Below are 13,178 nucleotides of genomic sequence, written 5' to 3'. Positions count from 1 at the left end.
GGGAGGGAAACTATAGTTCCAACTCCACACCCTATAGAATTGTAGGACATTAATTAGTTCATAAATTTACCCCAAACCCATACCCATACCCCAAACCCATGCCCCACACCCCATGCCCATCCTCAATAAGGGTATGCTAGTATACCCTATACCTAACCCTCAACACCTCAAAAAGGGATAAATGCCCTATTCCCTTAGAATAGTAGACTTTGGTGGGCATGTTATATATAGAATCTAGTCTCAACAAAAGTATGTGGTTACGACTATAACAAAGAAGAGGTGGGGCGAGATGAATTTTTTAATGGGTGGAGATGTAGACTTTGATCTGGCTTTAGGTGTATCTTGTGGTCTGATGAGTAGTCCATAGAGCTACATTCTTACTCACCCAATCTATGTACATTACTCTTTCCAAGAGGTTGGCTACCTATCCTAGATCTTCCCATATTAAATAAGATCCTAGGATCAATCTAGTTTATTCTCAACAAGATCTTCTTTTTGTTTCTATATATTCGAGTTTGTGGAGTACTTCCATGATGTTGTTATGATCAATCAATGGGACTTGGCTGGAAGTTCTTTTCACCTCTATCATTAGCTCAAGTAGTCTTCATTTTTGGTATTATAGTAACTTTCCAATCACTAGTACATTTGACCCCAATTTTCAACCAAAATTTTAGACCATCTATTAAAATGTTTTAGATTGGTCAAAATATGCAAGGAAAAATATCTTTTTTTAAAAATCCATGCCCGTGTTGGTCGAATTTTTGACCAACACAGGCTTCATATGTCAAAAAAATTTTTAAAGTGGGAAAAACTCATTGTTGCTGAGGACGAAAATGGAGGAAGGGTTTCACAGGCTGGAGGAGGCAAAGGCAAAGGTTTTTGAGAAAGGGGCATCTATGTATAGGGGGTGCGTGGAGATGGGTGAGGCAGCAACGGTGTTAATGAAATCCTTGCAATCAATGTTGTCATCTACTAATGAGGAGGCCAAGTTAGGGCTAAAGATGAGAGTGGCAGCATTGGTTAATGAGGATGGGGTGTTTTGATAATGCAGGATCTGTTAATTTCTGGTTTCGACATCACTAGTACAACAATAGAATGGGCAATGGTAAAACTCATTCATAACCTAGATAAAATGGAAAAAGTCCAAGGGGAGTTAGAGGAGGTTGTAGGTCATAGTAGAAGAGTGGAGGAATCTGATATTGATCATCTACCTTACCTTCATGCAATGGTGAAAGAAGTGCTTCGACTTTATCCTCTTGGTCCTCTTTTGATCCCTCATAAAGCATCAAGATCTTGTGAAATAGGGGGTTTGTGATCCCCGAAGACACACAAGTATGGGTTAATGTGTGGGCAATTGTGAGGGATCCTGTTGTGTTGGAAGGAGCCTTCCAAATTTATGCGAGAGAGGTTTTTGGAGGGAGAGGGAGCTGCTGTGGACTTTAAGGGACAAGATTTTGAGCTTATACCATTTGGAGTAGGGAGAAGAATATGCCTAGGGCTTCCTTTGGCTGATAAGATGCTTCATTTAATTTTGGTTTTGCTGGTTCACTCCTTTGACTGGAGTCTTCCTAATGGAATGAGCACAAAGGAACTAGACATGGACTATATATTTAGAGTGGTATTGTGGAAGAGTCAGAATTTGGAAGCAATCCCACTACACCTGCAACATCACTTGTATTAATTCTTCAATATTAAGGTAATTTCTTCAATACGTTGGATCACAAAGTCTAATATGATAATGCCATTTAGAATGGAGGTGTCATAATAGATTTAGTAAGTTGACTGACTTTCCCTACAATAATTTTATTAGTGTCTAAGACTCTAAAGTATCAAGAAAAGTGACATCTATGTACACAACATAGTGAACGAGGGCTACCATTTCTTTCTCAAGTGTCACACCTCTGTATCAAGAGAGACATACCCATACAACGTAGACCCTTCCCGCACTCTACATGGCACTACTTTTGTTCATATCAATGAATTTGAATGCAATATTATAAATAATTTCTGCATGCAACTTCTTACCATTATATACTTATTTTTGTTTAAATTAATATGATCATAAACGAGTTTGAAATTTGTATTAGAAAGACTTTGAGATTTTTATATGGTTTTTGTAATGTAATATGGGTCTTATTCAATGTTATACCACTTCTCTGAGTGTGTTTCATATTGTTTCAAGGAAATTCAAGGAAATTTGGATTTATTTGTAGCTACGGGTTCTTGTGCTTTGTCTTGATAATAAAACATGTAATTGGCACCGGATGGACATTCTAGATTATCTACTTTGAAACGTGAATTTGTTGACATATGGGGTGAAAACCTCTAATGTATCCTTGGCATGCATTGATAATAAATGGCATATTGTTATCCTGATGTCCAAGCCCACAAGTTATGTGGAGTAACAATGGTTAAATATCGAAGTCTCTGAGAGAACCTTGGAGACATTATGACTCATTTATTGGATCTTTATTACTAACTCCTACTTAAGATCCATGTGGAAGGGTTTGGGTTTATCACTAGTCCATAAATATTGTCATGCATAAATGTTAAAATGCCAGTATCATTACTATTAACGAAATATATTTCCACCATGTTTATAAAACTCTTTATAGAGTCATTTACCAAAAGCTCTCTATTAATAAGCTCTGAAAATACTCTATTAATAGACTTTAAAAATACTACATTTTCAATAATAAGAATTTATAACTGATTTAGTACAAGGCTAAAAAATCCATTCATTTAGATTCTTTTTTTTTTAACGCTGCTAACTCTTCAGAGCTCTTTACTCATCTAGCTCAATTGCAAATTTTCTACTCTAGAACACAAACATTTACGTGCTTTAATTCAATGGAGAGTGTTGTATGGGGGCATTTCTGAATTTATTCAGGTCAAATGCAAATCAACAGCTCTGTGTCCGTCTCCAGTTGCAGCATCTACAGGAAAGATGGCTTTGATTTCATTCATGTCATATGTTGTCAATTTTAACGAGAGAGAATATATTATCATCTAGGTTCTTCATCTTGGTGGTTCCAAGAATGGGCACAACATCATTTCCCTGGTCTTGAACCCATGCAAGAGCAACCTGGCTTGGGTTGCACCCTTTTCTTAAATTGATCTTACTTAGCTTTAGTAATAGATCTTGGTTCTGCTCAAGATTCTCACCTTATAACCTCGGATTCCCCTATTTAACAGATCAATTATTATGATATGAAACAATCAACAATGACAAAATCAAATCAAATTAATTTTCACCTTTATTGTCAGTCTTGTCATGTAGATTTTTGTTTAGATTTTACTTTGTTGTTCAGTCTCAATGTTTGAACTCAACATCAGATCATCTTTAAAATGGTACAATTATTAAATGGGAAAAAAAATCCTATCCTTTACCTTACGAAGTCATTATATGTCACACTTTGAAGAAGTTTTCCTCCTGTGCTGAAGAAACCCATGCCTAAAGGACTGTATGGAACAATCCCAATCCCTAACTCCCTATGAATGGAATAAAATGAAATAAAATAAATATAAGTAAGCTTGTATTCCTTATCTAAGTTCAAATGGAACAAAGTTCAAAAAAAAATCTTATTAAAAACTTCAACTTTTGGTATATACTGTGAACCCAATTCACAAATATTTATTCTCAGTTCTCTGCAATCTATAAAGTAAACATTGAATTACTGACTGTTGAGGTATTATATCATCACAACATTTACCTAGAGGTGGGAATAATTTGGGCCTTAGAATCCCTACTCCAGAGAGATCATTCAAGCTGCACAACAGTGATTGGATGCACTGCATGGGCCCTACGGATTGTTGAAGCAGAGGCTTCAAACAGACCCACATATTTTATATTTCCCTCTTCTACCAACTTCTTCAGTTCACCCATCTGTATAAAAGGAAAACTGATTTGCTTGTTATTAGATTTCTTATGTTTTGCTAGGCATCGATAAAGAGCCAGAGAGATACAATCTTGCCCTCCAAAGCCATACAACCTTGATTATTAGACACATATTTTCTAGTGAAATTAGAGGTTTGAAATTTTGATTTTGTTGTTTCTGAGACAAATTCATTGACTCATGTTACATTAGCTTCATAAGAACTCATCTCTCATGACAATAAGTTGGAGTAGTATTGCACTTAGTGACCTTCTGGAAAGGCTTAATGCTTCACCTTATGAGTATCATCTAAATGTAATGAGTACTACGTGTTCCATTCATTCTTATGAAAAATGAGTTCTTGTGAACCACTATTAAAATAACTTGTGTCAATGTGTTTCACTAGAAAACCACACAGTTGAATCCTTGTAGTAAAATCACAATTTGACTTGCTGTAGAAAATATTTCATACTTATCAATCTCAAGAATTGATATGTAAAATATATTTCTCACATCAAATCAAATTCAAGATTCAACTATGTAGTTTTTGGAGAAAAAACATTGCCCAAAATTTTATAAATAAGATTAAAATAAAAAACCTGTCACAGTAGTACAGATTTTGAATCTTAAAACTTACAGCACCATGACAAAATAGTATTTTGGTGCAAGGTTAAGGGTTTGGAATCTGAAGACTTATAGTAGCTTCTATGGGTACAGTAATATCCACCCTGTGCTGGTAATAAAGATCAATGTAGTCTATATCAAGCCTCTTGAGGCTTGCTTCACAGGTAGCCCTGACATATGCAGGATCTCCCTTCACACCAAATTCTCCATTACTCCAAGTCAATCCAAACTTAGTTACAATATGCACCTTCTCTCTGATACCTTTCAGAGCCTATTTAGGAAGGAACAATAAAAGCATTATGCACGGTGTTAGAACAATCAAGCTCAAATAATTAATAGATTAAGAAATGGAAACAGTACGAGCTGGAAACAAGCTGTGCATCTTTTGATCAATCAATGGTTTTAAAAAATGCATCTTTTGAGTAATATTGATCACTTTTCAGTGATGGGTTATATAGTTTTCAGCTATGTAAGGATTTGGTACAGTTGATGCTTCCGCAGCTCATAATTATGTTATAATGTTGAATTACTTTTTAGAAGAGTCTTCTAGTGTAGGCTGGAAAAGAAATGTTAAAACTTAAGTATAAACACACAAGAGAGCTTGTTAGGTTTGTTTACATGAATGATCCAATGTTTTCCAAGATGACACAACATAAAACAACATGTATGGTAGAACCATTTTTTAAATTGTAAAGTGAAGCTTCTCGACACCTAACATATAGAAACTATTATCCAAATTTGCTCATATACATCACCACTTATCAGTTATAGCAGTAATCTTAAACTATATCATAGCAGTAACTGGGAGCTAGGCATGCTCAGATCAACATGTATGGTAGTCACAATCAAACATAGATTTCAAGAATTTTTAAGGAAATGAAAGCATTTCATTTTATTCATGTTGCCTATCCAAGAACCTTGAATGGCACAAAGAAATCTTACTCCTTTTGTCATATATTCTATCTTGGCTATATTTATAAGATGTGTCTATATAATCTTTTGTCTAACTTGAGAAGTCATACAAAATACTTGGAAATACCTTCATCTCTGAGTTACAAGGCATAGAATCATGCTAAATTGCTTTAATCCACCTTAGGTTCAGATTTCTTGATTATGCTTTGCAAATATTAATACACTGTTATCCTCTTTTGTAAATCCAATTTGACATTATTTGATTGGTAGTTGCTCTATATTATGCATTAATGGTAGTCCATGTTCGGAGAATGTAATCCCATCTTTGTTATATGAATAGAGTTCGCATAAGAGATGTTGGTATGGTTTTTATAAAGCAGGTTAATAGCTCTGTCTTCTAAATTATTTCTTATAAATGGACATTTGGATATGGTGATAGTAATGAAGGGTCTATATTGGTCAATATGATTGTGTTGGAACAGACAAGCAAAGGAAGTAATCAAAGCAATTAAAAAATGCATTGCCAATAAGAATCCTAAGATCCAAATTCTTTCTCTAACGGTTAGTATTGAATAATATTATAAATTTCTATATACATTTTGATTTATTTTAAGTTATCATTACTGAGATATTTGGTTGAATTCTAAGTGCAAAATTTTTACTATAGTAAGAATTCATTTATGATTGACTTTGATGGATAACTTTGGTTTAATATTTGCCTGGTTATTTTTGCAGCTATTAGAGACACTTACAAAAAATTGTGGTGATACTGTTCACTTGCAAAGGATGAAGCAGCCTACCTTTTGAGAGGCAAAGAGACTGCCAAGATGCTCCTCCTTAGGTTCAAGGATGCCCGTGCCAGAAACAAGACTATCAACTCTAATTAAAGTCCCAATTTTCTCTCTAATTCTGAGCCAAATTGTCTCAGGAATCATTTCATATAGTCAAAAGTCAAGCTGGGAACATAGTATCTCAGCTCTAATGCCCATATCCAAAATGTTGAACTTACCTTCAGAGAAGTCCTCTTGCATTGGAAGTAGGATTTCTAGCCTGAAAAATGTGCACATTACTCCAAGTAAGTCCATGGGTTAGGGGAATTTTGAAGGTAAAGAAAATGACTCAATTGTGGAGATGATATGCAAAACCTTAGTTTGAATGTGAGATGGACAAATAGATTCCCCTTTAGTCTGCCCTATGGAACTATTGTCAATTATCAACCATACAAATCTTTTTATCTCTTAGTTGCTACCTTTTAGAAGGAATTCAACTTAGGTAATGAAGGTCACTGAGTTTGAATGTGAGATGAGACACAGACTCATGTACTATTAGGAATATCCATTCATATGGAGCTCACATGACTTTTCAACAATGTGCCAATTTATTTCTCATAGTTGCTTTACAATAAAATTGTAGTAGCTCTACGCTTTATAGTCTGCATTCTTAAAACAAACTTATGTAATGTGGTAAAAAACATTTGTGATGGTTTTCTATTAATTATTTAATGAAAATGCTAGGAATGGTTTTTTCCTTCTGTAAGGTTGATTGATCATGATGCGTCTGAATTTATCTAACAAGACACAAATTAAATACTGAGGAAAAGCTAATGTTCAGTTTATTCATGTTCTTTGTAATTAGGATACAATGGCCAGGTGACCAGTTGATCTAGAGGAGGAGTAGAGGTTGATGTCTCAGGAAGTATGTGGTTATGTGGAAGTTGTTCTGAATAGTCTTGCTACAAATGTACCCAAAGTAAGAACCTTATAACATCCTTGCATTAAAGCACTACAGAAATAGGTGTTCTTCTATATGGTTCTTATGAGTATTAACTTGTCCTTCAATGATTGACAGGCTGTGGTGCTCTGCCAAGTTGAGAAAGCCAAAGAGAAAATGCTGACTCAACTTTATAGCTCTGTCAGGTGAAGGTTAATTACATGTGGCTAATATGGCCATGGTACTAGTTATATTTTTTTTCTGTGTTCCTCATATATTATTTTTCAATTCTACTTCAAACAGCTCTCAGAGTACAACAAAGATTGAAGAACTTCTCCAAGAAGATTAGAATGCAAAAAGGAAACGTGAGAGATTCAAAAAATAGGCATCTTTATTGTCAAGACTTACTCATCAATTAAGTATCCATGATGTTCGAGCAACAAGTGATAATTTTTCTTCAAATGGAGGTACTTGATATATTAGTTTTTGTTAAGTGAAATGTTTCTTTTCATAGTAATAAGTTAATACTTTTAATAGAGTATAATTTATCGTAGGTTTCAGCCCCATCATCATCCCTTGTCCCCTCCTAACATGGTTTCCATGATATACTAGAATCTTTTTTGAATCACTAGAACATGATATTAGATCTTACTGGGCTCCCGTGTCAAATGATTTTCTTTTGGATGAGGCCACTACTAGTTTTGAGGCTATTGTGATATGTAATGATATAACCAAAGATAATAAGAAGACTTCTATCATTTTTAGTAACTCTCATCCTTAGACATTTGATGTGTGCCAGATAAGGGTAGGTTGGTTGGGGTTGAATGTCGTGAAATTTGATCTAAAGTACTTTGATTATAGTTCCAAGGATGTTTGTGGGGTGCTTTTTCAGCACCCTAGGATAGAGAGGGAAGTTATTGATTACTCTTATTTTCTTAAGAATTTTCATGCTAATGGTGTGAAGGTTGTCATGGCCTCTGTTTTTTCTACACTAACAATACTGAAGCCTCCTGAGGAATTTGGGGTGGATATCATCTTTGGGTCTTCTCAAATATTTGGTGTCCCCCTGGACTATGGGGGCCCCTCATTTATATTGCTTGGTTACATCTTAAGAGTAAAAATGAATGATGCCTGGTAGGATTATTGGAGTTAATGTGGATTCCCATAGGAATCTTGTGCTAAGGATGGAAATGTAGACAAGGGAGCAACACATCAGGCAAGATAATGCCACTAGAAATATCTACATGATACAGGCATTAATTACAATATATCTTCTATGTATGCAATCTATCATGGTCCGGCGGGATTGAAAAAAAATGTATAATGTGTACATGGTTTGGCGGGAGCATTTATTAGTGGATTAAAGAAATTAGGCACTATTAATGTTGAGGATGCTCCATTCCTTGATATTGTAAAGGTTATATGCTTATCGTTAAGCAAGGGGAGATGGGCATCAAAACTTCTATCATTACTGTCTCAACTCATGGAATGAATCTTGCAAGTACTACAATGTGTGGAATGAAAATTGTTGTTGTTTGAACTGTTGCTAAAGAAAATGAAGGATGTAGAGGAAAATAAGGAAACCTTGTAGCACTTATGATTACCTATCCTTCAATGCATGGTGTGTATGAGGAGGGTATTAAATAAGATATGTTAAATCATTCATGACAATGATAGTCAAGTGTACATGGATGGTGCAAAAATGAATGTGCAGGTTGGACTAACTAGCTCGAGTTGAATTGGAGTGGATGTATGTCATCTCAATCTTTAGAAGACATTCTACATTCTACACTCTAGTATGGGGCCTATAGGAGTAAAGAAGCATTTGGCACCATTTTTACCATCACAACCTCTCGTACCAATAAATGGAATTACTACTCCTAAAGGGAATCCACAACCACTTGATATGATATCAACAGCACCATGGGGCTCAACCATGATTCTACCAATATCAATAAAAAGGGAGATTACGAAAATTGAGAATGGGAAAATGGACATTAAACATACTAGTTTGATGGCAGATAATGTGTATAGAGAAAAAATTATAAATCCTTATGTTTTGGAATGACAAGCAGGGTAGATAGAGTTGAATGAAGGCTCTGACAGGAATAAAAAGAAACACAAGGCAATCAATAGTTGTAGATAGTTCAATAATTGACTTATTCCTAATATAGAAAATAGTGCAAAACTTAAACAGAGATTAACATTTATCAAGTGGATTTGATCATCTCAGGGTCAGATAAACTTCTATTAGTCAGGAATAAAATAGAAGATACAACTCCATTGTAAAATAAACAATTTGTAAGACAATATTATCAGACCCCAATTCTTGAGTAAATTAGGAACCAAATGCTGACAAAATATCCTCACAACCCTATTCAAGAGAAAATTTTGACTAACAACCATTGATATGATCCCAAAACTTAATTTTGGAGTTACCTATAGATATTTCAAATGCACTGTCAGGGGAGCTTCCACAAATTAGAGTGGATAGTCCATTTCATGCCTGTCTGTTTCTTTTATTGGAAAATATCTAGAATCATAGAATGACTTGTCTGTCTTGAGTTTAACTGTAGCACTAATTATATTTTTATTAAAAAAATAATTTTTTCTTTCAAATGATTTCATCCCTTTGACTTGAAGAAAATAATAGCCTAGTTCCAAACACTACATGGTTTTCTTAGCCTTTGATGAGTAGTTGTTGATGCACAATGAATTATGGAAAACAGATGTCTGACACTAACCACAATTTCATTCTAAAAAGTGAAAATTATTAGTTGGGCCTGTATAATAAAGTTTCTTGTTTGTTCATTTACTCTTTTATTTTTTATTAATAACTTACTCATTAAAAATTATGCAGATCTTTCACCTCCACATTTTAGCCCTCTTGTGATCTGTGTCTTGCAAAAGTGCCTTCGAGTTGTCGAGTCAAGTTCCAAAAGTCAGAAGCTTGCCCACCGGACAATGATTTCATTCTATGTAGCCAATGTGATGAACTTTCTTTTGCAGGCTCAGGTGTGTATCTTTCTTCCTCATATAGTTCATTCTAAGTTTGAAGTCAAATCCTTATGTTGACAAGTGGATATTTCCTCTCACAAGCTAATTCAAGGTCATTATCTTTCACAATTGTGACTACTTTGCTTCCAAAAATCAATCAAGTATATCAATCTGATCATACTCACTTTTTGGGAAAAGGCAATCCTACTGTTCAATGATCTCTTTCCCAAGTGCTGTCACTTGTAGAGAATGCAAATTGTGAGAGGAAATCTGGTGCAGCAACTACATTTGCATCCTCTATAGTATCTACAATGCCAGAGGAAATAGTGGAAAACTTTCCTTCCCTTGTTACATTATGCCATAAAGTGTTTGGAAAGAACTTTTCTGTCTTGTTGGCTTTGTTGTGTGTGCACAAAGATCTTTTTGGTAGAATTGCTGAGGCCTAGGATGATTATTTCTTATTGGGTCTGAAGCTTGCCAGATATTTTTATCAGACAAGTAGAGATAATGGTAATCTCCAAGTGCATCATGTTGATAAGCAAGACTCTTCTTTGGATGATGGGTTCAAATTTTATTAAATTTAGAGAAATAGATCAAGACTTGCTCCAAATATTATTTAATCATTTGTGCTTGGTGAATGCATTTTATGCCCAGCCTGAAATTAAAATGGAATTTATCCTTGGCTTAGACTGTGCTAGTTTTTCTTTTTCACATATATGCCAAAATGATTTTTTTTCGTTAATTGTAATTTTAATTCTATGAACCTCCTCTTCTTTTCCCTTCAAGATCTCGTGTCTTACTGTCTGATGTTTCTAAATAGTGGGCATATTCTTATGTATCTTTCCTATGTTTGTGGCAGCAGTAACACTATAAACAGAAAAATTGTCATTGATTTTGGAGTTGTAGTTTTATTTTAGACTTGCAAAACCTCTTCATCTAGAAGTAGAACATCCTTGATCCAAACTTGGCAGAAAGTGTACATTTCATTTTACACATGTTCTGGAAGGTTACTTTTCAAACAATTTTATCTCAAGTTGCACTTTGCTTAATGGATAGAATGCACTATGAACCTTTTAAATTGGTAGTTTCATGAATCTTGATTTTGTTTTAAAATAGGATAACAATTCAGTGAATGTCTTGTTTGAGATTAAAATGGTGGGTATATGTTTAATCTATTTTTGTACCGTATTGCCTACCAGGTTTCTTTAGCACACTGAAAAAGTTCTTTAAATGGCATTCTCTACTTTTTGTTTTCTACATGTTTTGAGTTTTATGTTTTTGGTGAATTGTTGTGAAAGGAGATTCCTCCCATTATATTGAAAGAAAGTAATTTGATTACAATGACTTCCTATAATTTGGCTAAGATCATGATGCGAATGCCTTGAGTGATGTCTTGTAGTCTTTTGATCTGATCAGGAGAAAATAGATTTCATTGAAGTTTATAAAATAAGCATATGTTTGCATGTTATTCATTGCCAGTCTTTTCATCAGAGTGATTCATGCATCATGTCTTCGCTCTTGCTTGCTATTGAAATACATCCTCAACCAGGCCTCCTTTTGAATCTCTTCTCAAACCAGCAAGTGTAGTCAATGCCACAAACCTATAAACTCAATTCACTGTGTTGTTGATCACTCTTCTACCACATTCAAATTTGTTGAGTGATTTTTATTTTGTTTAGTAGATGTATTCCTATTTTAAGCTGTAGACAACGAATCAGAAATAGACTTGGTGAGAGTACTTCAATTGTCAGCTTGGCGAGCTGACTTCGGGAGCCGGCCTGGCGATCTAACATGGTGAGTGGGCTTAAAGTGGCAACTTGGTGGGGCAAGTTGGTGAGCTGACTTAGTGAGGCCACTTAGAGACATGACATGGCGAGCTAACTTGGTGAGCAAGCTCGATGAGCGGACCTAAACCTTGATGAGGCACTTTGGTGGGGTGACTTGATGATCGAACTCAAAGAGTCAACTTGGTGAGCATACTTGCACTAGTGCATTTGGGTTCATTTTTCGACCTTCATTGATCAAATTTTTGACCAAATTTGACCAACCCATTGGTCAAAATTTATCTAGTCAAAATTTTGACCAACTCACTAGTACATGATTTGTCTCAATCATATAACTAATTATATATTTTTCATATTAGTTATTGTCAATGTTTTTCAGGCATTCTATAAAACAGTTCACATGCCTTGCGTATGATATGACATTTTGCATGCATCCTGCACTCTCTTTCATCCGGCTAATGATGGATTACGTAGAGTGATCTGAAACCATGATGCTAAAAAACACACAATCAAATCCAAAATGAACTTGCACTATAGATGGATTGTGGAAATCTGATATTGGTAAAATTGCATGCATTTCTACCAAGACAATCACAACTTAAACATATATTTGTCCTAGTAGACATGCATGCAAAATTAACAATATCAGATTTCCACAATCCATTTGTAATGCAAGTTCATTTTGGATTTGATTGTGTGTGTTTTTTGGCATCATGGTTTCAGATCACTCTCCGTAATCCATCATCAGCTGGATGAGAGAGTGCAAGATGCATGCAAAATGTCATATCATATGCAAGGCATGTGACTGTTTTATAGAATGCCTGAAAAAAAAATTTACACCTACCTGTTGGTAGAAATTTCTACCTTCATTGGTCAAAATTTTTGACCTTCATTGGTCAAAATTTCTACCTTCATTGGTCAAAATTTTTGACCTTCATTGGTCAAAATTTCTACCTTTATTGGTCAAAATTTTTGACCTTCATTGGTCGAAATTTTGACCAATTCCTGGCAGAACTTGCACCATGGCTATGGAGGTTTTTTGACCAATGTATTGGTCAAAATTTCAACCAACCAGAAGGTTAGTCAAAATTTTGACTGAAAAATTCCGACCAATGGGTTGGTCGAAGTTGGTCGAAGTTTGGTCAAAAATTGGGTCGAGTTTTCGACCAATAATGGTCGAAAAATGGTCTCAAAGGTACTAGTGAATGGCTCCCTCAATGAGAGACCAATTGGCTCTAACTCTACATGCACCACAGCTATTCCCCAAAAATGCCAG

General features: G+C 34.9%; 4 pseudogenes; 3 read left to right on the top strand and 1 right to left on the bottom strand.

The window, feature by feature from the left end:
- Positions 1 to 833: 833 nt before the first annotated feature.
- Positions 834 to 1,315, top strand: LOC149561400 (cytochrome P450 76T24 pseudogene; annotated as a pseudogene).
- A 1,571-nt stretch (positions 1,316 to 2,886) lies between these two features.
- LOC149561399 (putative aldo-keto reductase 2) lies at positions 2,887 to 6,346 on the bottom strand (annotated as a pseudogene).
- Positions 6,347 to 7,756: 1,410 nt separating this feature from the next.
- LOC149561398 (glycine dehydrogenase (decarboxylating), mitochondrial pseudogene) lies at positions 7,757 to 8,562 on the top strand (annotated as a pseudogene).
- A 5-nt stretch (positions 8,563 to 8,567) lies between these two features.
- Positions 8,568 to 9,189, top strand: LOC149561397 (glycine dehydrogenase (decarboxylating), mitochondrial pseudogene; annotated as a pseudogene).
- Positions 9,190 to 13,178: the final 3,989 nt, after the last annotated feature.

This window comes from Cupressus sempervirens, chromosome 4 (assembly GCF_028749045.1).
Source record: "Cupressus sempervirens isolate cs-2001-9-10 chromosome 4, ASM2874904v1, whole genome shotgun sequence".
Classification (NCBI taxonomy): Eukaryota; Viridiplantae; Streptophyta; class Pinopsida; order Cupressales; family Cupressaceae; genus Cupressus; species Cupressus sempervirens.
The sequence above is the reverse complement of the archived record's forward strand: the minus strand, read 5'-3'. Positions and strand labels throughout refer to the sequence as shown.